The sequence below is a fragment of the Scyliorhinus torazame genome, chromosome 20 (genome assembly GCF_047496885.1).
Source record: "Scyliorhinus torazame isolate Kashiwa2021f chromosome 20, sScyTor2.1, whole genome shotgun sequence".
Classification (NCBI taxonomy): Eukaryota; Metazoa; Chordata; class Chondrichthyes; order Carcharhiniformes; family Scyliorhinidae; genus Scyliorhinus; species Scyliorhinus torazame.
The window spans coordinates 41,638,738-41,664,125 of NC_092726.1; the positions used below are offsets into that span (position 1 = coordinate 41,638,738).

Below are 25,388 nucleotides of genomic sequence, written 5' to 3' on the forward strand. Positions count from 1 at the left end.
CATCCATAGCTCGTACGTTGGGTGTGAAACTGTATCGGCGTTAGGCCTAAACCCGAGGTTTAGGCCAGCATGTAGATCCACCAATAGCAGCCAAGCTCCAAACGTTTCTTCTTTGGCGACTTCAATCCCTCCAAGTTCTCCAATCCAAGATCGTCATCGAAATTCTCAGCTTCCCTCGATCAAATGAAACTACACTTGATCTTAGCCAAAAGGCCGAGAAGCGATAACCCATATTTTCCGGCAATGGCTCTTGTCCTCCTCGTCCACCGACATTCAGGTGCACCTTGCTGCGCTCGACTGTGCTTTGGAACTTTTAGTCTACGCTCACTGTTGGTCAAGAGACATCCAGCTTGGCCGAGCACGGTGGAGTCTGAGCATGCAGAACCAGTAAAACACAACAGGAAGACATCGTCTGGCAAGCCGTCACCTGTCGTCACCAGATGAAATGGAGACGCTGTGAAGGCCAGTGACACCCAACGGAGAGAGTCGAAGAAATCTCCACCTTTGCCGAACAAAGGACAATCCGTGCAAGCAGCAAGTACTGGCGGTATCCAACAGGGGGCAATGTCTTGTCTCCCTGAGCTCCACCCTAGCGTGTTGGTCGTGGAGTCAGGAGAACGAAAAGAGACGCCGTGAAGGCATACCTACATCCAACGAGAATGCCGTTCAGTCTGTCGCCACACTTCCCCGTTGTGCAGGATGAAGGGATGTGGTAACTGATGTGAGGAGAAGGCAAGTCGGCATCCGAGTGTGAAGGTGAGTGGCCTGTAAAGAGCAGCAGGAAATTTGTGTGGCATATCAGCTGAAAACGGAGCCTGGCTGCCGCAAATCCGCGAGTCCATCGGCTCACAACATTCGTGCACGAAGCTCCCGCCAACAGAAAAGCTAGCAATGCTTTGGAGCCTGAAAGGCCTTAAATTGGTCAGGATGAGACAACTGGACAAGAGAGAAAAGGGGAAGCCAGGTTTTGCGGCATTTTCTGCTTTTATACATTTTGCGCCCCAAAGCGGGGAGAGGGCATCATTCCTGGAAGCACTGCAAGACCAGGTTGACGCGTGGAGCGGAAGGAGCAAGTCCCTGAACCATCTCCGAGTCCTAAAAATCAATTTAGTATTCGGTCCCCAGATTGAGGACATATCAGATATTAAACTGATATGAACAGATACTACACTTGATCTGAGCCAAAAGGCCGAGAAACGATAGCCCATATTTTCCGGCAATGGCTCTTGTCCTCCTCTTCCACCGACATTCAGGTGCACCTTGCTGCGCTCGACTGTGCTTTGGAACTTTTAGTCTACGCTCACTGTTGGTCAAGAAACCTCCAGCTTGGCCGAGCACGGTGGAGTCTGTGCATGCAGAACCAGTAAAACACAACACGAAGACATCATCTGGCAAGCCGTCCCCTGTCGTCACCAGATGAAATGGAGACGCTGTGAAGGCCCAGTGACACCCAACAGAGGGAGTCGAAGTCATCTCCACCTTTGCCGAACAAAGGGCAATCCGTGCAAACAGCAACTACTGGCGGAATCCAACAGAGGGCAATGTCTAGTCTCCCTGAGCTCCACCCTGGCGTGTTGGTCGTGGAGTCAGGAGAACTAAAAGAGACGCCGTGAAGGTATACCTACATCCAAACAGGATGCCGTTCAGTCTGTCGCCACACTTCCCCGTTGTGCAGGATGAAGGGATGTGGTAACTGAAGTGAGGAGAAGGCAAGTCGGCATCCGAGTGTGAAGGTGAGTGGCCTGTAAAGAGCAGCAGGAAATCTGTGTGGCATATCAGCTGAAAACGGAGCCTGGCTGCCGCAAATCCGCGAGTCCATCGGCTCACAACATTCGTGCACGAAGCTCCCGCCAACAGAAAAGCTAGCAATGCTTTGGAGCCTGAAAGGCCTTAAATTGGTCAGGATGAGACAACTGGACAAGAGAGAAAAGGGGAAGCCAGGTTTTGCGGCATTTTCTGCTTTTATACATTTTGCGCCCCAAAGCGGGGAGAGAGCACCATTCCTGGAAGCACTGCAAGACCAGGTTGATGCGTGGAGCGGAAGGAGCAAGCCCCTGAACCATCTCCGAGTCCTAAAAATCAATTTAATATTCGGTCCCCAGATTGAGGACATATCAGATATTAAACTGATAAGAACAGATACTACACTTGATCTGAGCCAAAAGGCCGAGAAGCGATAGCCCATATTTTCCGGCAATGGCTCTTGTCCTCCTCGTCCACCGACATTCATGTGCACCTTGCTGCGCTCGACTGTGCTTTGGAACTTTTAGTCTACGCTCACTGTTGGTCAAGAGACATCCAGCTTGGCCGAGCACGGTGGAGTCTGAGCATGCAGAACAAGTGAAACACAACAGGAAGACATCGTCTGGCAAGCCGTCACCTGTCGTCACCAGATGAAATGGAGACGCTGTGAAGGCCAGTGACACCCAACGGAGAGAGTCGAAGAAATCTCCACCTTTGCCGAACAAAGGACAATCCGTGCAAGCAGCAAGTACTGGCGGTATCCAACAGGGGGCAATGTCTAGTCTCCCTGAGCTCCACCCTAGCGTGTTGGTCGTGGAGTCAGGAGAACGAAAAGAGACGCCGTGAAGGTATACCTACATCCAAAGAGAATGCCGTTCAGTCTGTCGCCACACTTCCCCGTTGTGTAGGATGAAGGGATGTGGTAACTGAAGTGAGGAGAAGGCAAGTCGGCATCCGAGTGTGAAGGTGAGTGGCCTGTAAAAAGCAGCAGGAAATCTGTGTGGCATATCAGCTGAAAACGGAGCCTGGCTGCCGCAAGTCCGCGAGTCCATCGGCTCGCAACATTCGTGCACGAAGCTCCCGCCAGCAGAAAAACTAGCAATGCTTTGGAGCCTGAAAAGCCGTAAATTGGTCAGGATGAGACAACTGGACAAGAGAGAAAAGGGGAAGCCAGGTTTTGCGGCATTTTCTGCTTTTATACATTTTGCGCCCCAAAGCGGGGAGAGGGCACCATTCCTGGAAGCACTGCAAGACCGGGTTGATGCGTGGAGCGGAAGGAGCAAGCCCCTGAACCATCTCCGAGTCCTAAAAATCAATTTAATATTCGGTCCCCAGATTGACGACATATCAGATATTAAACTGATAAGAACAGATACTACACTTGATCTGAGCCAAAAGGCCGAGAAGCGATAGCCCATATTTTCCGGCAATGGCTCTTGTCCTCCTCGTCCACCGACATTCAGGTGCACCTTGCTGCGCTCGACTGTGCTTTGCAACTTTTAGTCTACGCTCACTGTTGGTCAAGAGACATCCAGCTTGGCCGAGCACGGTGGAGTCTGAGCATGCAGAACCAGTAAAACACAACAGGAAGACATCGACTGGCAAGCCGTCACCTGTCGTCACCAGATGAAATGGAGACGCGGTGAAGGCCAGTGACACCCAACGGAGGGAGTCAAAGTCATCTCCACCTTTGCCGAACAAAGGGCAATCCGTGCAAACAGCAACTACTGGCGGAATCCAACAGAGGGCAATGTCTTGTCTCCCTGAGCTCCACCCTGGCGTGTTGGTCGTGGAGTCAGGAGAACTAAAAGAGACGCCGTGAATGTATACCTACATCCAAACAGGATGCCGTTCAGTCTGTCGCCACACTTCCCCGTTGTGCAGGATGAAGGGATGTGGTAACTGAAGTGAGGAGTAGGCAAGTCGGCATCCGAGTGTGAAGGTGAGTGGCCTGTAAAAAGCAGCAGGAAATCTGAGTGGCATATCAGCTGAAAACGGAGCCTGGCTGCCGCAAGTCCGCGAGTCCATCGGCTCGCAACATTCGTGCACGAAGCTCCCGCCAGCAGAAAAGCTAGCAATGCTTTGGAGCCTGAAAGGCCTTAAATTGGTCAGGATGAGACAACTGGACAAGAGAGAAAAGGGGAAGCCAGGTTTTGCGGCATTTTCTGCTTTTATACATTTTGCGCCCCAAAGCGGGGAGAGGGCACCATTCCTGGAAGCACTGCAAGACCGGGTTGATGCGTGGAGCGGAAGGAGCAAGCCCCTGAACCATCTCCGAGTCCTAAAAATCAATTTAATATTCGGTCCCCAGATTGAGGACATATCAGATATTAAACTGATAAGAACAGATTTTTTTTTTTTTTTCAAAAAAATATACTTTATTCATAAAAATTTATCATGAGCATTACAGAAACATTTCAAATTGTCTTGACTGTACATTTCCGGCAGGGTTACATGTTGCCTTGACTTTCTTCCATTCAATTTTGATATTGTCGTACACATATCACTCTTTACATTACAATTCTTTCCTAAATATTTACAGTGGCATGTTTGTTTTATACATGGGCGTGTTGGTTGCCCAGACCGAGGGGCTTTACACTGTTACCCGCCCCTCGGTGTACATTTGCTGGAAAGACTTTACACAGTGGTCTTTCCCCATTGCGCCTTGGCGGCAGCTGCCCCAAGCTTGAGTGCGTCCCTCAGCACGTAGTCCTGGACCTTGGAATGTGCCAGTCTGCAACACTCGGTCGAGGACAATTCTTTGCACTGGAAGATCAGCAAGTTTCGGGCAGACCAAAGAGCGTCTTTTACCGAGTTGATGACCTTCCAGCAGCAGTTGATATTTGTCTCGGTGTGTGTCCCTGGAAACAGTCCGTAGAGCACAGAGTCCTGTGTCACAGATCTGTTTGGGATAAACCTTGACAAATACCACTGCATCTCTCTCCAGACCTTCTTTGCAAAGGCACATTCCACAAGGAGGTGTGTGACCGTCTCATTTCCCCCACAGCCACTCCGAGGGCAGCGTGCATTGGTGCAGAGCCTTCGGGTGTGCATGAAGAATCTGACAGGGAGGGCCCTTCTCACCACCAGCCAAGCTAGGTCTTGGTGCTTGTTTGAAAGTTCTGGTGATGAGGCGTTCTGCCAGATGACTCTGGCAGTCTGCTCAGGGAACCATCCAACGTCCTCCACGGTCTCTTTTTCCCTGAGGGCCTCGAGGACATTACGTGCTGACCACTGCTTCATTGCCTTGTGGTCAAAGGTGTTTTCCTTCAAAAACTTTTCCACAAAGGACAGGTGGTACGGTACGGTCCAACTACTTGGAGCGTTCCGCGGCAATGAGGCCAGGCCCATCCTTCGCAACACCGGGGACAGGTAGAACCTCAGTATGTAGTGACACTTGGTGTTTGCATACTGGGGGTCCACGCACAGCTTGATGCAGCTGGACACAAAGGTGGCCAACAGGATGAGGGAGGCGTTGGGTACGTTCCGCCCTCCCTTCTCCAGAGGTTTGTACATGGTGTCCCTTCGTACACGGTCCATCTTGGATCGCCAGATAAATTTGAAGATGGCCCGGGTGACTGCTGTGGCGTAGGGTCGGGTTATGGGCCAGACCTGCGCCACGTACAGTAACACCGAGAGTACCTCACACCTGATGACCAGGGTTTTGCCCGCAATGGAGAGGGAGCGTTGCTCCCACCAGCCCAGTTTCTGTCTTACCTTTCCTATGCGCTCCTCCCAGTTTTTGGTGCACGCCCCAGCAGCTCCGAACCATATCCCCAGCACCTTCAGGTAATCTGACCTGACAGTGAAGGGGACAAAGGACCGGTCGGCCCAGTTCCCAAAGAACATGGCCTCGCTCTTGCCCCGGTTTACCTTGGCTCCAGAGGCCAGTTCAAACTGGTCGCAGGTGGTCAAGAGCCTGCGTACAGACGCAGGATCCGAGCAGAAGACGGCAACGTCGTCCATGTACAGGGAGGCCTTGACTTGCATGCCTCCACTGCCTGGGATCGCCACTCCTCTTATACCCGGATCCCTCCTGATGGACTCGGCAAAAGGTTCTATGCAGCACACAAAAAGGGCAGAGGAGAGAGGGCAGCCCTGCCTGACTCCAGATCTGATCTGGAACTTTTCTGATTCCCACCCATTGATTGAGACTGCGCTATAGATGTTTGTGTAGAGCAGTTTGATCCAATTGCGAATTCCCTCCCCAAACCCCATTTTGGAGAGCACATCCATCATGTAGGTGTGCGATATTCTGTCAAAAGCCTTCTCCTGGTCAAGGCTGATGAGGCAAGTGTCCACCCCCCTGTCCTGCACGTAGGCGATCGTATCCCTGAGTAGCGCGAGGCTATCAGAGATCTTCCTGCCGGGTACAGCACAGGTCTGGTCAGGGTGGATCACCGACTCCAGAGCAGACCTGACCCGATTGGCGATGACCTTTGCTAGAATTTTGTAGTCCACATTCAACAGTGAAATGGGTCGCCAATTTCGAATTTCTTCCCTTTCCCCCTTCTGTTTGTAGATGAGGGTGATGATGCCTTTCCTCATGGACTCTGACATGCTGCCTTCCAGAAGCATACTCTCGTACACTTCCAGCAGGTCTGGGCCCATCCAGTCCCACAGAGCCGAATACAACTCAACCGGTAAGCCGTCGCTTCCGGGAGTTTTACTCGTCTCGAAGGACTTGGCGGCCTTTGTCAGCTCGTCCAGAGTTAGTGGTTTGTCCAGGTTTTCCAGCTCGCTGTCGCCTATGACCTCCGTGATAGTCGACAGGAAGGTCTGGGAAACAGTGCTATCTGTTGGCTTCAGGTCATACAGTCCGGCATAAAAGGATTGGCTGATCCTCAGGATGTCAGACTGCGATGACTTTTCAGAGCCATCTTCTTCCTTCAGGCTGCTGATCACAGAGGTCTCTCTGTGCACCTTTTGGAAGAAGAAGCGTGAGCACTTTTCGTCCTGCTCCACGGAGCGGACTCTGGAACGGAAGATAACCTTGGAGGCCTCCGAGGTGTAGAGCGAGGCTTGCTGGCTCTTCACCTCTTGGAGATCCTCCTTGACATCCACCCCCATCGACTGCAGCTGGAGCAAATTTTGCATACTTTTCTGGAGCCTGGACATGACCCCTCGTCTCTCTCTTACCTTTTGAACGCCCTTGAGGATGAAAAACCTCTTGATATTCCCCTTGATTGCTTCCCACCAGAGATGTGGGGCCTCAAAGAGGGGTTTCACGATTCTCCAACCTTTGTAATCCCTCCTGAGTTCCTCGATGTTCTCAGGGGTCAGCAGTTTTACATTTAGCTTCCATGTCCCCCTGCCTACCCCCTGGTCTTCCTGCAGGTGGCAGTCGGCCAGTAGGAGGCAGTGGTCAGAGAAGAACACCGGCGTTACGTCGGTGGACCTGACCGTGAAAGCTCGGGACACAAAAAAGAAGTCTATCCTGGAGCGGACGGACCCGTCTGGCCGTGACCATGTGTATCTACGCTGCGCGCCGTCTGCAGGGTTGCTGCAGACGTCGAGCAGCTTGGCGTCTTTTACCGTTTCCATCAGGAGTCTGGACGTAGCGTCTAGTTTGCTGTCGGCTTTGCTGGATCGTCCAGCCGCATCGATGATGCAGTTGAAGTCACCACCCAGGATGACCGGCTTGGAGGTGGCCAACAGCAGTGGGAGTTGCTGAAGGACTGCCAGCCGCTCACTTTTTACGGCCGGGGCGTACACATTTATAAGTCTGAGAGGGGTGTTTTTGTATTTCACGTCTGCTACGAGGAGGCGCCCGCCCACCACCTCCTTAACGTCGGAGATGGTGAAGTTTCCTCCCCGCAGCAGAATACCCAGGCCGGAGGAGCGGCAGTCGTTTCCTCCTGACCAGATGGATGGCCCGTGGGACCACCAGCTCGACCAGCGCCTGTAGTTGCTGAGGTGCGGGATTCCGCACTCCTGCAGGAACAGTAGGTCAGCTTTTACATTTGCCAAATAGTTGAGTGTGGCTACACTCCGCGAAGTATCTTTGATGCTTCGCACATTTATGGATGCAATTTTTAACCCCATTATTAAAAGGTAGATTTACCAGTCTCAAGAGTCCAGAGTCTATACAGTTGGCTGTTCCAGCTGTTCGATGTTCCCCAGCATGCCGGTGGTGCTCGCAAACTTTAGCACAGTTGCAGGGCTGAGAAAGCTGTTCTGGTCCGTACTGGCCCCGTGATTTTGATGCAGATGCATTGGGGGGGGGGTGTAGCCCTGGGGTTCGTCGTGGCAGTCAGTAGGTGTTGGGGTTGCAGGCCGGTCTTCACCTGGGTTGTTGCTGCTCGTTGCTATCGGGGGTTGGTCTGTGACCTTGTTTCCTTCCCGGTCGGTGGTCTGGGGGGTCTGTGCCTCCCGTTCCACGTTGGTGCTTTGCCTCTTTATTTGAGGCCGATTCTTGTCCTGTTTTCCCTCATCGGATGAGGTGTCGGCGCTAAGTGCGCCGGCTGAGAGGTGTCGCTTTTTGCCACTACCCCTCAGGGGGTTCTTCAGTTTGTTTTTTTGTTTCCGCTTTCGTTTGTCCCTGTTCACTGTTTCCCAGGGCTCTTTATTCTTTGTCCCATCCTCTTCCTCCTCCATTGGGTGTTCCTCATCAGATGGGGCTGGGGTTGGGTTGTCAGGAGGTGCTGGGGCCCCCTCTTTTTGTTGGGGGCCCTTCTGTTGCTTTTCCTCATTCTGAGCCGTGGTGTCTTTTTCGGTGGAGGGTGTATGCACCTCCTCTCTGGTCGCCTTTTTAACTCCGCTGCTGATGATCTGTGCATATGTCGCCCCGCGTTTCGGGCAGGCCCTGTAAAGATGGCCGGCCTCCCCACACAGGTTGCAGCACTTGTCTTCCTTGCAGTCCTTAGTCATGTGTCCCTCCTGCCTGCAGTTCTTGCAGAAGGTCACACTGCAGTTTGCGGCAACATGCCCCATTTTGCCACAGGTGTGGCATACTCGTGGCTGTCCCACGTAGTAGAGGTAGCCACGATTTACTCCAATAGCGAAATTGGAGGGGGGATGCAGGATGGCTCCGTTGCTGTCCGTTCTTAGGGTCACCTTGACCCGGTGCTCACTTGTCCAGATGCCGAAGGTGTCTTTCACTTGCACGCTGTCACTTTCAGCTCAGCGTACCTGGCGAGGAACGTGAGCACATCAGACACAGGGACGTGGGGGTTGTAGGTGTGCAGTGTAACAACCCGATTTCGCTGTGCCGGTAGTGTAAACAGAGGCTCCGCAGTCAGGATCGACAGGGGACTCTGGTTACCTTTTTCCTTGAAGACGTTCAAGAATTTGATGCACGCTGCGCCGCTCTTGAAGGTGACATCAAAGAAGCCATTCTTGGGGAAGTTTTGCAAGCAGAAGATTTCTGTTGCTTTAAACCCACAACACTCGAGCAGCACCCGCTTCACGAAGAGAATCCGATCCAAAGGTGACTCGCCTTCCGTTTTCTTCACTGTGACTCGGACAGTGTTTCGCACTCCCCAGCCTGGTGGTCGGGATGCAGCTGCATCCATAGCTCGTACGTTGGGTCTGAACTGTTTCGGCGTTAGGCCTAAACCAGAGGTTTAGGCCAGTATGTCGATCCACCAATAGCAGCCAAGCTCCAAACGTTTCCTCTTTGACGACTTCAATTCCTCCGAGTTCTCCAATCCACGATCGTAATCGAGATCCTCAGCTTCCCACGATCAAATGAGACTACACTTGATCTCAGGCAAAAGGCCGAGAAGCGATAGCCAATATTTTCCGGCTATGGCTCTTGTCCTCCTCGTCCACCGATTTTCAGGAGCACCTTGCTGCGCTCGACTGTGCTTTGGAACTTTTAGTCTACGGTCACTGTTGGTCAAGAGACCTCCAGCTTGGCCGAGCACGGTGGAGTCTGTGCATGCAGAACCAGTAAAACACAACAGGAAGACATCGTCTGGCAAGCCGCCCCCTGTCGTCACCAGATTAAATGGAGACGCTGTGAAGGCCCAGTGACACCCAACGGAGGGAGTCGAAGAAATCTCCACCTTTGCCGAACAAAGGGCAATCCGTGCAAGCAGCGAGTACTGGCGGAATCCAACAGGGGGCAATGTCTAGTCTCCCTGAGCTCCACCCTGGCGTGTTGGTCGTGGAGTCACGAGAACGAAAAGAGACGCCGTGAAGGTATACCTACATCCAAATCAGGATGCCGTTCAGTCTGTCGCCACACTTCCCCGTTGTGCAGGATGAAGGGATGTGGTAACTGAAGTGAGGAGAAGGCAAGTCGGCATCCGAGGGTGAGGGTGAGTGGCCTGTAAAAAGCAGCAGGATATCTGTTTGGCATATCAGCTGAAAACGGAGCCTGGCTGCCGCAAGTCCGCGAGTCCATAGGCTCACGACATTAGTGCGCGAAGCGCCCGCCAGCAGAAAAGCTAGCAATGCTCTGGAGCCTGAAAATTTTTTAATTGGTCAGGATGAGACAACTGGACAAGACAGAAGAGGGGAAGCCAGGTTTTGCGCCATTTTCTGCTTTTGCACTATTTGTGCCCAAAGCGGGGTGAAGGCACCATTCCTGGAAACATTGCAAGACCGGGTTGATGCCTGGAGCGGAGCAAGAAAGCCCCTGAACCATCTCCGTGTCCCAAAAATCAATTTAATATTCGGTCCCCCGAAGGGGACATACCAGATATTAAACTGATAAGAACAGATACTACACTTGATCTGAACCAAAAGGCCGAGAAGCGATAGCCCATGTTTTCCGGCTATATCCCGAGTTATCCTTTTACCCTTAATGAGCTGGTAAAATTACTTAGGACGTTCGTTCATTTTACCTGCCTGTATCCTTTCTTGTACCGTTTTTGCTCTCCTAATTACCTGAAGTTCCCAGTCCACATTGCGACCCCGGCCCCGGGTCACTGGCCGCGTGGAGTTTGCACATTCTCCCCGGTTCTGCGTGAGTCTCACCCCACAACTCAAAGATGTGAGAGGTAGGTGGATTAGCCACCATAAATTGGAAAAATAATTGACTACTCTAAATTTTAAGAACTGTGTATTTCATTGTAAAACAAAAAAGAGGCTGTCAGAGACCCCAGAGATTGTCCTACACGGTGAATCTGTGCAGTGCAGAGTCCAGGAGGCTGCAATCCGGTGTCACAGTAGTTTGCAAGCTTGCCTCAGCGCGCCAGCAACCCAGGTTCAATTCCAGCCTCGGATGTCTGTCCATGTGGAGTTTGCACTTTCTCTGACACGGTTTCCTCTGGGTTCTCTGTTTTCCTCCCACAGTCCAAATATGTGCAAGTCAGGTGGATTCGCCGTGCTAAATTGCCCTTTAGGTTAGTTTGGGTTGCGGGAATGTGGATAGGGTGGCGGTGTGGGCTTAAATAGGTTGCTCTTTCTAAGGGCTGGTGCAGACTCGTTGGGCCGAATGACCCGCCTTCCGCTCTGTCGGGATTCTATGATTCTATAAAGAATCGTAACCTGCATTCGAGCCTGACGTGGGATTTCGAAACAATCCAAGGCGAATGGCACAGGCAGATTGGCTTCTGAAGTACAGCTTGGGTCAGTGGGTGTGGACAGTGGTTGGGAAATGAAACACATACATGTTCGGCTGCAGGGCAGGTGCATGTGTCCGTTGGAGCACCAGGTTAGAACGGAAGAGCGAAATATTACTCCAGACTATATCTGGATGTGTTCAGCAGAGTGCACTGGCGACACGCAGATCTCGTACAGCTCAGCTTGATCTGTTTTTATGAACAATAGAGCCAAAAATGACACAGAAAAGTCAGTCCAAAGTATATCTCGACGTAGTGCACTGATGTGTGAACAGCAGTGTGGATAGGAAGGCAGAATTGTCCTTCTAAAGTTCACCAGCTTCTTCAATATAGAACAGTCGGCTGGACAGGAAAACAGTTATTCTTCCTGAGCATTGCTGGATATGGTATTGTGGAAAGTCCGGTGGATTGGGACACTAACTAAGGTGGGATTTATGCAGTCGAGCAATTGGGGGCAGAGGATCTATCCATTTCTATCATTAAAAAAAAATCTTTATGACGTTGAAGACTTGTTTAAATTCCCCCTAACCTCCTGCGCTCCAGAAAGACGAATCCCAGCTTCTACACAAAACTGGGTTGCAGGACAGCCACATCCATCGTCACAGGGATGTGTGGGGCGGGCGGGACCATGAGGAACGAGGGCTCACCACTGCGCTATCCTTCTCCCAGTTTTACAGGTGCTTCCAGTCCCATTTTCAGCCTGTCTCACAACTGGCGTGTCCCATACATCGATGAACTGTTTCATCCCTAAGCTGAGGGCTTGTAGGTGAATAGCCCCCGGTAGAAGGTCTCAAATGCCTCGTAGACATTTTTTGGCTCTGCCACTGGATTCGGTCTGCTGCTTCTAATCTGAGCTATTACCCCCGTGGCTGCCTGCTTTCTCAGCTGGCGAACCAGCAGTGGCTGGCTTTATCTCCGTGTTCGTAAAGGGTCTCCCGTACCTGGCGGAGTTGCTGCTATGCTTCCCTCGTGGAGAGCAGATCAAAGTCCATTTGTAGCTTTTTCCTCTCCGCCAGGAGTTCTTTGTTCGGGCCCTCAGAGTATCGCCTGTCTACCTCCAGTATGGAGTCCACAACTGTCGCCTAGCCGCCCTCTCTACCTTGTCTCTACGTGCGTTCTTGGCCATGATATCACCCCTGATCTCAGCCTTCGTGGCCTCCCAGAGCGTGAAGGGCGGGACTTCCCCATTCTAGTTATTAATAATATAGTCATCTGTGGCCTGTGATATTTTCTTGCACAAAGCATTCTGGGCAAGTCGGGCCATGTCCAACCTCCATGTGGGGGGCGGGGTAGCAGGCATTGAGCAAAAACGTATTAATCTGGCTGCATATTAATATGGAACCATATTGGTATGGAACAGCATTAATGTGGCTGGATATTAATATGGAACATTATTCATATGGAGCAGTATTAATATGGCTGCATATTAACTTGGAACCGTATTAATATGGAATAGTATTGATATGGCTGAATATTAATATGGAACAGTACTAATATGGAACAGTATTAATATGGAACCATATCTTCACAGCTCCAGGGTCCCAGATTTGATTCCTAGATTGGGTCACTCTCTTTGCGGAGCCTGCATGTTCTCCCAGTGTCTGCGTGCATTTCCTGCCGGTGCTCCGGTTTCCTCCCACAAGGCCCGAAAGACGTGCTTGTTAGGTGAATTGGACATTCTGAATTCTCCCTCTGTGTCCCCGAACAGGCGCCAGAATGTGGCGACGAAGGGCTTTTCACAGTAACTTCGTTGTTGTGTTAATGTAAGACTACTTGTGACAAAGATAATTATTATTAATATGGAATGTGGCTGGATGTTAATATGGAACTGTATTAGTATGGAACAGTGTTAATATAGCCGGATATTAAAATGGCCAGATATTAATATGGAACAGTACTAATATGGAACAGCGTTAACATGGCTGGATATTAATATGTAACAGTAATCATATAGAACAGTATTAATATGGAACACTACTAATATGGAAAAGTTATAATATGAGCGAATATTAATATGGAACAATGTTTATATGCTGGACATTAATAGGGAACAGTACTCATTTGTAACGGTCTTAAAATGAAGCAGCACGAATATGGAACAGTATTAATATGGAACAGTATTAATGTGGAAGAGTATTAATATGGAACAGTATTAATATGGAGCCGTTTTAATATGGCTGCATATTAAAATGGAGCAGAATTAATATGCTGGATAGAAATATGGAACAGTATTATTTTGGCTGGATCCCGTTCAGTTTTTGGAAGGGCATATACTGGCCTCGGGAAAGTTGTTTTTTAGGTCTCCAAAGCAATTCGCTTTACATAAACATGTTTAATGTTTAAAAACATGATTTATTATCGGGCACATTTTAAGTCCGATTACAGTAGGGCACTTTTAATTGGTGTGTTACTGTAAGGCTCTGTTTAAATAAGGTCCGTTTGACTGTAGGGCACTGTTTAAATACATTTGATTGACTTTAGGGCACTGTTTAAATGCATTTGGTTTACTGTAGGGCACTGTATAAATGCATTTGATTTCCTGTAGGGCACTGTTTAAATGCATTGATTTACTATGGGCACTGTTAAAATGCATTTGATTTATTGTAGGGCACAGTTTAAATGCATTTCATTTACTTCACCGCACTATTTAAACGCATTTGGTTTACAACAGGGCACTGTTTAAATTCATTTAATTTACTGTAGGGCACTACTTATATGCATTTGAGTGTTGGGCACTCTTTAAATGCATTTATTTAACTGTCAGAAACTGTTTAAAAGCATTTCATATACTGGAGGGCACTGTTTGAATGCATTTGATTCACTGCAGGGCATTTTTAAAATGCATTTAGTTCATTGTGGGATACTGTTTAAATGCATTTGATTTATTGTAGTGCCTGTTTAAAAACATTTGATTTACTATGTTACTGTTTAAATGCATTTGATTTACTGTAGGGCACTGTTTAAATGCATTTGATTTAACGTAGAACACTGTTTAAATGCTTTTGATTTACAGGAGGGCAATGTTAAAATGCATTTGAGTATCGGGCACTGTATAAATGCAATTAGTTTACTGTAGGGAACAAAATGCATTTGATTTACTGTTGGGCACTGTTTAAATGCATTTGATTTACTGTAGGGCACTGTTTAAATGCATTTGATTTACTGTAGGGCACTGTTTAAATGCATTTAATTTACTGTGGTGCACTGTTTAAAAGTATTTGTTTTACTCTTGCGCAGTGTTTAAACACATTTGATTGACTGTCGTGGCACTGTTTAAATACATTTGATTTCCTGTAGGGCACTGTTTAAATGCATTGATTTACTATGGGCACTGTTAAAATGCGTTTGATTTATTGTAGGGCACAGTTTAAATGCATTTCATTTACTTCACCGCACTATTTAAACGCATTTGGTTTACAACAGGGCACTGTTTACATTCATTTAATTTACTGTAGGGCACTACTTATATGCATTTGAGTGTTGGGCACTCTTTAAATGCATTCAGATAACTGTCAGAAACTGTTTAAAAGCATTTCGTATACTGTAGGGCACTGTTTGAATGCATTTGATTCACTGCAGGGCATTTTAATAATGCATTTAGTTCATTGTGGGATACTGTTTAAATGCATTTGATTTATTGTAGCGCCTGTTTAAAAACATTTGATTTACTATGTCACTGTTTAAATGCATTTGGTTTACTGTAGGGCACTGTTTAAATGCATTTGATTTAACGTAGAACACTGTTTAAATGCTTTTGATTCACAGGAGGGCAATGTTTAAATGCATTTGAGTATCGGGCACTATTTAAATGCAATTAGTTTACTGTAGGGAACAAAATGCATTTGATTTACTGTTGGGCACTGTTTAAATGCATTTGATTTACTGTAGGGCACTGTTTAAATGCATTTGATTTACTGTAGGGCACTGTTTAAATGCATTTGATTTACTGTGGTGCACTGTTTAAATGCATTTGATTTACTGTAGGGCACTGTTTAAATGCATTTAATTTACTGTGGTGCACTGTTTAAAAGTATTTGTTTTACTCTTGCGCAGTGTTTAAACGCATTTGATTCACTGTCGGGGCACTGTTTAAATACATTTGATTTATTGTCGGCACTGTTTAAATGCATTTAATTTACTATAAAGAACTGTTTAAATACATTTGGCACCGTTTAGATATAATTGATTTATTTTAGGCCACTGTTCAAATGCATTTGATTTACTGTAGGGCACTGTTTAAATGCATTTAATTGACTCGAGGGCAATGTTTAAATGCATTTGATGGACTGTTGTGCGCTATTTAATTGTATTTGATTTACTGCAGTACACTGTTTAAATACTTTGGATGTATTCTGGGGCACTGTTTAAATACATTTGATGGACTGTTGTGCGCTATTTAATTATATTATATTCACTGCAGTACACTGTTTAAATACTTTGGATGTATTCTGGGGCACTGTTTAAATACATTTGATTTACTGTCGGGCAGTTTAAATGCATTTGATTTACTGCAGGGCACTGTTTAAATGCCTTTAGTTTGCTGCCGGGCACTGTTTAAATGCACTTGACTTACTGGAGGGCATTGTTTCAATGCGTTTGATTTCGTGTCGGACACTGTGTAAACGCATTTAATTTATTCCAAGGCGCAAATTTAAATACTTTTGATTTACTGTCAGGCACTGTTTAAATGCAATTAATTTACTATAAATCACGATTTAATATATTTGGCTCACTGTCGGGCACTGTTTGAATGCATTTGATTTACTTCATGGCACTTTTTAAATGCATTTAGTTTCCGGTAGGGCACTGTTTAAACGCATTTAATTTATTGCAGCGCCTGTTTAAATACATTTGATTTACTGTGTCACTGTTTAAATGCATTTCATTTACTGTAGGGCACTATTTAAATACATTTGATTTACTAGAAAGCACTGTTCAAAAACGTTTGGTTTACTGTAGGGCATTGTTTGAATGCATTTGATTTAACTTCGGGCACTGTTTAAATGCATTTGATTCACAATCGGGCACTGTTGAAATGCATTTAATTGACTCGAGGGCACTGTTTAAATACAATTGATGGACTGTTGTGCGCTATTGCTGCGCTCGACTGTGCTTTGGAACTTTCAGGCTACGCTCACTGTTGGTCAAGAGACATCCAGCTTGGCCGAGCACGGTGGAGTCTGAGCATGCAGAACCAGTAAAACACAACAGGAAGACATCGTCTGGCAAGCCGTCACCTGTCGTCACCAGATGAAATGGAGACGCTGTGAAGGCCAGTGACACCCAACGGAGGGAGTCGAAGAAATCTCCACCTTTGCCGAACAAAGGACAATCCGTGCAAGCAGCAAGTACTGGCGGTATCCAACAGGGGGCAATGTCTAGTCTCCCTGAGCTCCACCCTAGCGTGTTGGTCGTGGAGTCAGGAGAACGAAAAGAGACGCCGTGAAGGTATACCTACATCCAAAGAGGATGCCGTTCAGTCTGTCGCCACACTTCCCCGTTGTGCAGGATGAAGGGATGTGGTAACTGAAGTGAGGAGAAGGCAAGTCGGCATCCGAGTGTGAAGGTGAGTGGCCTGTAAAAAGCAGCAGGAAATCTGTGTGGCATATCAGCTGAAAACGGAGCCTGGCTGCCACAAGTCCGCGAGTCCATCGGCTCGCAACATTCGTGCACGAAGCTCCCGCCAGCAGAAAAACTAGCAATGCTTTGGAGCCTGAAAGGCCTTAAATTGGTCAGGATGAGACAACTGGACAAGAGAGAAAAGGGGAAGTCAGGTTTTGCGGCATTTTCTGCTTTTATACATTTTGCGCCCCAAAGCGGGGAGAGGGCACCATTCCTGGAAGCACTGCAAGACCAGGTTGATGCGTGGAGCGGAAGGAGCAAGCCCCTGAACCATCTCCGAGACCTAAAAATCAATTTAATATTCGGTCCGCAGATTGAGGACATATCAGATATTAAACTGATAAGAACAGATACTACACTTGATCTGAGCCAAAAGGCCGAGAAGCGATAGCCCATATTTTCCGGCAATGGCTCTTGTCCTCCTCGTCCACCGACATTTAGGTGCACCATTCTGCGCTCGACTGTGCTTTGGAACTTTTAGTCTACGCTCACTGTTGGTCAAGAGACATCCAGCTTGGCCGAGCACGGTGGAGTCTGAGCATGCAGAACCAGTGAAACACAACAGGAAGACATCGTCTGGCAAGCCGTCACCTGTCGTCACCAGATGAAATGGAGACGCTGTGAAGGCCAGTGACACCCAACGGAGAGAGTCGAAGAAATCTCCACCTTTGCCGAACAAAGGACAATCCGTGCAAGCAGCAAGTACTGGCGGTATCCAACAGGGGGCAATGTCTAGTCTCCCTGAGCTCCACCCTAGCGTGTTGGTCGTGGAGTCAGGAGAACGAAAAGAGACGCCGTGAAGGTATACCTACATCCAAAGAGAATGCCGTTCAGTCTGTCGCCACACTTCCCCGTTGTGCAGGATGAAGGGATGTGGTAACTGAAGTGAGGAGAAGGCAAGTCGGCATCCGAGTGTGAAGGTGAGTGGCCTGTAAAAAGCAGCAGGAAATCTGTGTGGCATATCAGCTGAAAACGGAGCCTGGCTGCCACAACTCCGCGAGTCCATCGGCTCGCAACATTCGTGCACGAAGCTCCCGCCAGCAGAAAAACTAGCAATGCTTTGGAGCCTGAAAGGCCTTAAATTGGTCAGGATAAGACAACTGGACAAGAGAGAAAAGGGGAAGCCAGGTTTTGCGGCATTTTCTGCTTTTATACATTTTACGCCCCAAAGCGGGGAGAGGGCACCATTCCTGGAAGCACTGCAAGACCAGGTTGATGCGTGGAGCGGAAGGAGCAAGCCCCTGATCCATCTCCGAGTCCTAAAAATCAATTTAATATTCGGTCCCCAGATTGAGGACATATCAGATATTAAACTGATAAGAACAGATACTACACTTGATCTGAGCCAAAAGGCCGAGAAGCGATAGCCCATATTTTCCGGCAATGGCTCTTGTCCTCCTCGTCCACCGACATTCAGGTGCACCTTGCTGCGCTCGACTGTGCTTTGGAACTTTTAGTCTACGCTCACTGTTGGTCAAGAGACATCCAGCTTGGCCGAGCACGGTGGAGTCTGAGCATGCAGAACCAGTAAAACACAACAGGAAGACATCGTCTGGCAAGCCGTCACCTGTCGTCACCAGATGAAATGGAGACGCTGTGAAGGCCAGTGACACCCAACGGAGAGAGTCGAAGAAATCTCCACCTTTGCCGAACAAAGGACAATCCGTGCAAGCAGCAAGTACTGGCGGTATCCAACAGGGGGCAATGTCTAGTCTCCCTGAGCTCCACCCTAGCGTGTTGGTCGTGGAGTCAGGAGAACGAAAAGAGACGCCGTGAAGGTATATCTACATCCAAAGAGAATGCCGTTCAGTCTGTCGCCACACTTCCCCGTTGTGCAGGATGAAGGGATGTGGTAACTGAAGTGAGGAGAAGGCAAGTCGGCATCCGAGTGTGAAGGTGAGTGGCCTGTAAAGAGCAGCAGGAAATCTGTGTGGCATATCAGCTGAAAACGGAGCCTGCCTGCCGCAAGTCCGCGAGTCCATCGGCTCGCAACATTCGTGCACGAAGCTCCCGCCAGCAGAAAAGCTAGCAATGCTTTGGAGCCTGAAAGGCCTTAAATTGGTCAGGATGAGTCAACTGGACAAGAGAGAAAAGGGGAAGCCAGGTTTTGCGGCATTTTCTGCTTTTATACATATTGCGCCCCAAAGCGGGGAGAGGGCACCATTCCTGGAAGCACTGCAAGACCAGGTTGATGCGTGGAGCGGAAGGAGCAAGCCCCTGAACCATCTCCGAGTCCTAAAAATCAATTTAATATTCGGTCCCCAAATTGAGGACATATCAGATATTAAACTGATAAGAACAGATACTACACTTGATCTGAGCCAAAACGCCGAGAAGCGATAGCCCATATTTTCTGGCAATGGCTCTTGTCCTCCTCTTCCACCGACATTCAGGTGCACCTTGCTGCGCTCGACTGTGCTTTGGAACTTTTAGTCTACGCTCACTGTTGGTCAAGAAACCTCCAGCTTGGCCGAGCACGGTGGAGTCTGTGCATGCAGAACCAGTAAAACACAACACGAAGACATCATCTGGCAAGCCGTCCCCTGTCGTCACCAGATGAAATGGAGACGCTGTGAAGGCCCAGTGACACCCACCAGAGGGAGTCGAAGTCATCTCCACCTTTGCCGAACAAAGGGCAATCCGTGCAAACAGAAACGACTGGCGGAATCCAACAGAGGGCAATGTCTAGTCTCCCTGAGCTCCACCCTGGCGTGTTGGTCGTGGAGTCAGGAGAACGAAAAGAGACGCCGTGAAGGTGTACCTACATCCAAACAGGATGCCGTTCAGTCTGTCGCCACACTTCCCCGTTGTGCAGGATGAAAGGATGTGGTAACTGAAGTGAGGAGAAGGCAAGTCGGCATCCGAGTGTGAAGGTGAGTGGCCTGTAAAAACCAGCAGGAAATCTGTGTGGCATATCAGCTGAAAACGGAGCCTGGCTGCCGCAAGTCCGCGAGTCCATCGGCTCGCAACATTCGTGCACGAAGCTCCCGCCAGCAGAAAAGCTAGCAATGCTTTGCAGCATGAAAGGCCTTAAATTGGTCAGGATGAGACAACTGGACAAGATAGAAAAGGGGAAGCCAGGTTTTGCGGCATTTTCTGCTTTTATACATTTTGCGCCCCAAAGCGGGGAGAGGGCACCATTCCTGGAAGCACTGCAAGACCAGGTGGATGCGTGGAGCGGAAGGAGCAAGCCCCAGAACCATCTCCGAGTCCTAAAAATCAATTTAATATTCGGTCCCCAGATTGAGGACATAACAGATATGAAACTGATAAGAACAGATACTACACTTGATCCGAGCCAAAAGACCGAGAAACGATAGCCCATATTTTCCGGCAATGGCTCTTGTCCTCCTCGTCCACCGACATTCAGGTGCACCTTGCTGCGCTCGACTGTGCTTTGGAACTTTTAGTCTCCGCTCACTGTTGGTCAAGAGACATCCAGCTTGGCCGAGCACGGTGGCCGAGCACGGTGGAGTCTGAGCATGCAGAACCAGTAAAACACAACAGGAAGACATCGTCTGGCAAGCCGTCCCCTGTCGTCACCAGATGAAATGGAGACGCTCTGAAGGCCCAGTGATACCCAACGGAGGGAGTCGAAGTCATCTCCACCTTTGCCGAACAAAGGGCAATCCGTGCAAACAGCAAGTACTGGCGGAATCCATCAGAGGGCAATGTCTAGTCTCCCTGAGCTCCACCCTAGCGTGTTGGTCGTGGAGTCAGGAGAACGAAAAGAGACGCCGTGAAGGTATACCTACATCCAAAGAGAATGCCGTTCAGTCTGTCGCCACACTTCCCCGTTGTGCAGGATGAAGGGATGTGGTAACTGAAGTGAGGAGAAGGCAAGTCGGCATCCGAGTGTGAAGGTGAGTGGCCTGTAAAAAGCAGCAGGAAATCTGTGTGGCATATCAGCTGAAAACGGAGCCTGGCTGCCGCAAGTCCGCGAGTCCATCGGCTCGCAACATTCGTGCACGAAGCTCCCGCCAGCAGAAAAACTGGCAATGCTTTGGAGCCTGAAAGGCCTTAAATTGGTCAGGATGAGACAACTGGACAAGAGAGAAAAGGGGAAGTCAGGTTTTGCGGCATTTTCTGCTTTTATACATTTTGCGCCCCAAAGCGGGGAGAGGGCACCATTCCTGGAAGCACTGCAAGACCAGGTTGATGCGTGGAGCGGAAGGAGCAAGCCCCTGAACCATCTCCGAGTCCTAAAAATCAATTTAATAATCGGTCCCCAGATTGATGACATATCAGATATTAAACTGATAAGAACAGATACTACACTTGATCTGAGCCAAAAGGCCGAGAAGCGATAGCCCATATTTTCCGGCAATGGCTCTTGTCCTCCTCGTCCACCGACATTCAGGTGCACCTTGCTGCGCTCGACTGTGCTTTGGAACTTTTAGTCTACGCTCACTGTTGGTCAAGAGACATCCAGCTTGGCCGAGCACGGTGGAGTCTGAGCATGCAGAACAAGTGAAACACAACAGGAAGACATCGTCTGGCAAGCCGTCACCTGTCGTCACCAGATGAAATGGAGACGCTGTGAAGGCCAGTGACACCCAACGGAGAGAGTCGAAGAAATCTCCACCTTTGCCGAACAAAGGACAATCCGTGCAAGCAGCAAGTACTGGCGGTATCCAACAGGGGGCAATGTCTAGTCTCCCTGAGCTCCACCCTAGCGTGTTGGTCGTGGAGTCAGGAGAACGAAAAGAGACGCCGTGAAGGTATACCTACATCCAAAGAGAATGCCGTTCAGTCTGTCGCCACACTTCCCCGTTGTGCAGGATGAAGGGATGTGGTAACTGAAGTGAGGAGAAGGCAAGTCGGCATCCGAGTGTGAAGGTGAGTGGCCTGTAAAAAGCAGCAGGAAATCTGTGTGGCATATCAGCTGAAAACGGAGCCTGACTGCCGCAAGTCCGCGAGTCCATCGGCTCGCAACATTCGTGCACGAAGCTCCCGCCAGCAGAAAAACTAGCAATGCTTTGGAGCCTGAAAGGCCTTAAATTGGTCAGGATGAGACAACTGGACAAGAGAGAAAAGGGGAAGCCAGGTTTTGCGGCATTTTCTGCTTTTATACATTTTGCGCCCCAAAGCGGGGAGAGGGCACCATTCCTGGAAGCACTGCAAGACCGGGTTGTTGCGTGGAGCGGAAGGAGCAAGCTCCTGAACCATCTCCGAGTCCTAAAAATCAATTTAATATTCGATCCCCAGATTGAGGACATATCAGATATGAAACTGATAAGAACAGATACTACACTTGATCTGAGCCAAAAGGCCGAGAAGCGATAGCCCATATTTTCCGGCAATGGCTCTTGTCCTCCTCGTCCACCGACATTCAGGTGCACCTTGCTGCGCTCGACTGTGCTTTGGAACTTTTAGTCTACGCTCACTGTTGGTCAAGAGACATCCAGCTTGGCCGAGCACGGTGGAGTCTGAGCATGCAGAACCAGTAAAACACAACAGGAAGACATCGTCTGGCAAGCCGTCACCTGTCGTCACCAGATGAAATGGAGACGCTGTGAAGGCCAGTGACACCCAACGGAGAGAGTCGAAGAAATCTCCACCTTTGCCGAACAAAGGACAATCCGTGCAAGCAGCAAGTACTGGCGGTATCCAACAGGGGGCAATGTCTAGTCTCCCTGAGCTCCACCCTAGCGTGTTGGTCGTGGAGTCAGGAGAACGAAAAGAGACGCCGTGAAGGTATACCTACATCCAAAGAGAATGCCGTTCAGTCTGTCGCCACACTTCCCCGTTGTGCAGGATGAAGGGATGTGGTAACTGAAGTGAGGAGAAGGCAAGTCGGCATCCGAGTGTGAAGGTGAGTGGCCTGTAAAGAGCAGCAGGAAATCTGTGTGGCATATCAGCTGAAAACGGAGCCTGGCTGCCGCAAGTCCGCGAGTCCATCGGCTCACAACATTCGTGCACGAAGCTCCCGCCAGCAGAAAAGCTAGCAATGCTTTGGAGCCTGAAAGGCCTTAAATTGGTCAGGATGAGACAACTGGACAAGAGAGAAAAGGGGAAGCCAGGTTTTGCGGCATTGTCTGCTTTTATACATTTTGCGCCCGAAAGCTGGGAGAGGGCACCATTCCTGGAAGCACTGCAAGACCAGGTTGATGCGTGGAGCGGAAGGAGCAAGCCCCTGAACCATCGCCGAGTGGTAAAAATCAATTTAATATTCGGTCCCCAGATTGAGGACATATCAGATATTAAACTGATAAGAACAAATACTACACTTGATCTGAACCAAAAGGCCGAGAAGCGATAGCCCATATTTTCCGGCAATGGCTCTTGTCCTCCTCGTCCACCGACATTCAGGTGCACCTTGCTGCGCTCGACTGTGCTTTGGAACTTTTAGTCTACGCTCACTGTTGGTCAAGAGACATCCAGCTTGGCCGAGCACGGTGGAGTCTGTGCATGCAGAACCAGTAAAACACAACACGAAGACATCGTCTGGCAAGCCGTCCCCTGTCGTCACCAGATGAAATGGAGACGCTGTGAAGTCCCAGTGACACCCAACGGAGGGAGTCGAAGTAATCTCCACCTTTGCCGAACAAAGGGCAATCCGTGCAAGCAGCAAGTACTGGCGGAATCCAACAGAGGGCAATGTCTAGTCTCCCTGAGCTCCACCCTGGCGTGTTGGTCATGGAGTCAGGAGAACGAAAAGAGACGCCGTGAAGGTGTACCTACATCCAAACAGGATGCCGTTCAGTCTGTCGCCACACTTCCCCGTTGTGCAGGATGAAGGGATGTGGTAACTGAAGTGAGGAGAAGGCAAGTCGGCATCCGAGTGTGAAGGTGAGTGGCCTGTAAAAAGCAGCAGGAAATCTGTGTGGCATATCAGCTGAAAACGGAGCCTGGCTGCCGCAAGTCCGCGAGTCCATCGGCTCGCAACATTCGTGCACGAAGCTCCCGCCAGCAGAAAAGCTAGCAATGCTTTGGAGCCTGAAAGGCCTTAAATTGGTCAGGATGAGACAACTGGACAAGAGAGAAAAACGGAAGCCACGTTTTGCGGCATTTTATGCTTTTAGCGCCCCAAAGCGGGGAGAGGGCACCATTCCTGGAAGCACTGCAAGCCCAGGTTGATGCGTGGAGCGGAAGGAGCAAGCCCCTGAACCATCTCCGAGTCCTAAAAATCAATTTAATATTCGGTCTCCATATTGAGGACATATCAGATATTAAACTGATAAGAACAGATTTTTTTTTTTTTTTTTTTCAAAAAATATACTTTATTCATAAAAATTTATCATGAGCATTACAGAAACATTTCAAATTGTCTTGACTGTACATTTCCGGCAGGGTTACATGTTGCCTTGACTTTCTTTCATTCAATTTTGATATTGTCATACACATATCACTCTTTACATTACAATTCCTTCTTAAATATTTACATTGTCATGTTTGTTTTATACATTGGAGTGTTGGTTGCCCCGACCGAGGGGCTTTACACTGTTACGCGCCCCTCGGTGTACATTTGCTGGAAAGACTTTACACAGTGGTCTTTCCCCATTGCGCCTTGGCGGCAGCTGCCCCAAGCTTGAGTGCGTCCCTCAGCACGTAGTCCTGGACCTTGGAATGTGCCAGTCTGCAACACTCGGTCGAGGACAATTCTTTGCACTGGAAGATCAGCAAGTTTCGGGCAGACCAAAGAGCGTCTTTTACCGAGTTGATGACCTTCCAGCAGCAGTTGATATTTGTCTCGGTGAGTGTCCCTGGAAACAGTCCGTAGAGCACAGAGTCCTGTGTCACAGATCTGTTTGGGATAAACCTTGACAAATACCACTGCATCTCTCTCCAGACCTTCTTTGCAAAGGCACATTCCACAGGGAGGTGTGTGACCGTCTCATTTCTCCCACAGCCACTCCGAGGGCAGCGTGCATTGGTGCAGAGCCTTCGGGTGTGCATGAAGAATCTGACAGGGAGGGCCTTTCTCACCACCAGCCAAGCTAGGTCTTGGTGCTTGTTTGAAAGTTCTGGTGATGAGGCGTTCTGCCAGATGACTCTGGCAGTCTGCTCAGGGAACCATCCAACGCCCTCCACGGTCTCCTTTTCCCTGAGGGCCTCGAGGACATTACGTGCTGACCACTGCTTCATTGCCTTGTGGTCAAAGGTGTTTTCCTTCAAAAACTTTTCCACAAAGGACAGGTGGTACGGTACGGTCCAACTACTTGGAGCGTTCCGCGGCAATGAGGCCAGGCCCATCCTTCGCAACACCGGGGACAGGTAGAACCTCAGTATGTAGTGACACTTGGTGTTTGCATACTGGGGATCCACGCACAGCTTGATGCAGCTGGACACAAAGGTGGCCAACAGGATGAGGGAGGCGTTGGGTACGTTCCGCCCTCCCTTCTCCAGAGGTTTGTACATGGTGTCCCTTCGGACACGGTCCATCTTGGATCGCCAGATAATTTTGAAGATGGCCCGGGTGACTGCTGTGGCGTAGGGTCGGGTTATGGGCCAGACCTGCGCCACGTACAGTAGCACCGAGAGTACCTCACACCTGATGACCAGGGTTTT

General features: G+C 49.2%; 12 non-coding genes and 1 pseudogene across 12 annotated transcripts; all 13 read right to left on the bottom strand.

Moving 5' to 3' along the window:
* Positions 1 to 1,010: 1,010 nt before the first annotated feature.
* Positions 1,011 to 1,201, bottom strand: LOC140397773 (U2 spliceosomal RNA). The gene has a single exon (XR_011937202.1). It is a non-coding gene; the product is annotated as a U2 spliceosomal RNA (small nuclear RNA).
* Positions 1,202 to 1,987: 786 nt separating this feature from the next.
* Positions 1,988 to 2,178, bottom strand: LOC140397624 (U2 spliceosomal RNA). The gene has a single exon (XR_011937057.1). It is a non-coding gene; the product is annotated as a U2 spliceosomal RNA (small nuclear RNA).
* Positions 2,179 to 2,963: 785 nt separating this feature from the next.
* Positions 2,964 to 3,154, bottom strand: LOC140397620 (U2 spliceosomal RNA). The gene has a single exon (XR_011937053.1). It is a non-coding gene; the product is annotated as a U2 spliceosomal RNA (small nuclear RNA).
* Positions 3,155 to 3,939: 785 nt separating this feature from the next.
* On the bottom strand, positions 3,940 to 4,118 carry LOC140397201 (U2 spliceosomal RNA; annotated as a pseudogene).
* A 6,142-nt stretch (positions 4,119 to 10,260) lies between these two features.
* Positions 10,261 to 10,450, bottom strand: LOC140397877 (U2 spliceosomal RNA). Its single transcript, XR_011937299.1, has one exon. It is a non-coding gene; the product is annotated as a U2 spliceosomal RNA (small nuclear RNA).
* Positions 10,451 to 17,075: 6,625 nt separating this feature from the next.
* LOC140397437 (U2 spliceosomal RNA) lies at positions 17,076 to 17,266 on the bottom strand. The gene has a single exon (XR_011936876.1). It is a non-coding gene; the product is annotated as a U2 spliceosomal RNA (small nuclear RNA).
* A 785-nt stretch (positions 17,267 to 18,051) lies between these two features.
* On the bottom strand, positions 18,052 to 18,242 carry LOC140397705 (U2 spliceosomal RNA). The gene has a single exon (XR_011937136.1). It is a non-coding gene; the product is annotated as a U2 spliceosomal RNA (small nuclear RNA).
* Positions 18,243 to 19,027: 785 nt separating this feature from the next.
* Positions 19,028 to 19,218, bottom strand: LOC140397482 (U2 spliceosomal RNA). Its single transcript, XR_011936918.1, has one exon. It is a non-coding gene; the product is annotated as a U2 spliceosomal RNA (small nuclear RNA).
* A 786-nt stretch (positions 19,219 to 20,004) lies between these two features.
* On the bottom strand, positions 20,005 to 20,195 carry LOC140397803 (U2 spliceosomal RNA). The gene has a single exon (XR_011937230.1). It is a non-coding gene; the product is annotated as a U2 spliceosomal RNA (small nuclear RNA).
* A 799-nt stretch (positions 20,196 to 20,994) lies between these two features.
* On the bottom strand, positions 20,995 to 21,185 carry LOC140397504 (U2 spliceosomal RNA). Its single transcript, XR_011936939.1, has one exon. It is a non-coding gene; the product is annotated as a U2 spliceosomal RNA (small nuclear RNA).
* A 785-nt stretch (positions 21,186 to 21,970) lies between these two features.
* On the bottom strand, positions 21,971 to 22,161 carry LOC140397723 (U2 spliceosomal RNA). Its single transcript, XR_011937152.1, has one exon. It is a non-coding gene; the product is annotated as a U2 spliceosomal RNA (small nuclear RNA).
* Positions 22,162 to 22,946: 785 nt separating this feature from the next.
* LOC140397727 (U2 spliceosomal RNA) lies at positions 22,947 to 23,137 on the bottom strand. Its single transcript, XR_011937156.1, has one exon. It is a non-coding gene; the product is annotated as a U2 spliceosomal RNA (small nuclear RNA).
* Positions 23,138 to 23,915: 778 nt separating this feature from the next.
* Positions 23,916 to 24,097, bottom strand: LOC140397267 (U2 spliceosomal RNA). The gene has a single exon (XR_011936793.1). It is a non-coding gene; the product is annotated as a U2 spliceosomal RNA (small nuclear RNA).
* Positions 24,098 to 25,388: the final 1,291 nt, after the last annotated feature.